At 44.0% G+C, this 736-nt stretch overlaps 1 non-coding gene across 1 annotated transcript; it reads left to right on the top strand.

Moving 5' to 3' along the window:
• Positions 1–368: 368 nt before the first annotated feature.
• Positions 369–475, top strand: LOC131654386 (small nucleolar RNA R71). Its single transcript, XR_009299427.1, has one exon. It is a non-coding gene; the product is annotated as a small nucleolar RNA R71 (small nucleolar RNA).
• Positions 476–736: the final 261 nt, after the last annotated feature.

Raw genomic sequence — 736 nt, 5'->3', positions numbered from 1 at the left:
CAGTCAAGAGTTGACATTCGGTAACTACGTGTCCAGTTAATCCACAAATTTCGCAGTTAGGTGCTACAGCAGCCGCGGTGGCTGAAGGAGTGATGGTTAAGTTTTCGATTTTTTGAGTTAAAGCGTCTACTTTAGCGTTAACGCGGTCTATACCACTTACTTCGTACATTCCTCCTTTGGTTTGGGTTTTCTCTAGAGCAGCTCGTTCTCCTCCCCATTGATAATGGTTTTGTGCCATGTTCTCTATGAGGTTGTATGCTTCATCATGGGGTTTGTCCATTAACGCTCCGCCAGCAGCGGCATCTATAGTCATTTTAGTGTTATAAAGTAGAGCGCCATAGAAAGTATGGATGATCAGCCATGGTTCGAGTCCATGATGAGGGCATAGTCTAAGCATGTCCTTGTATCGTTCCCAAGCTTCGAAGAGTGATTCGTTATCTTTTTGGGTAAATCCGTTGATTTGACCTCTTGGCATAGCGGTTTTGCTAGGCGGAAAATATCTAGCTAAGAATACTCTCTTCAATTCGTCCCATGTAGTTATGGAATTAGAAGGCAGGGATTGAAGCCACGCTCTAGCTCTATCTCTCAAGGAGAAATGAAAGAGGCGTAATCGAATAGCTTCGGAACTAACGTTGTTAGCTTTGACAGTGTCGGCATATTGCACGAACACGGATAAATGGATGTTGGGATCGTCTGTAGGGCTTCCAGAGAATTGGTTCTGTTGAATAGCTTGTAC

Source organism: Vicia villosa, linkage group LG2, assembly GCF_029867415.1.
Source record: "Vicia villosa cultivar HV-30 ecotype Madison, WI linkage group LG2, Vvil1.0, whole genome shotgun sequence".
Classification (NCBI taxonomy): domain Eukaryota; kingdom Viridiplantae; phylum Streptophyta; class Magnoliopsida; order Fabales; family Fabaceae; genus Vicia; species Vicia villosa.
This window is presented reverse-complemented; position numbering and strand designations above follow the sequence as displayed.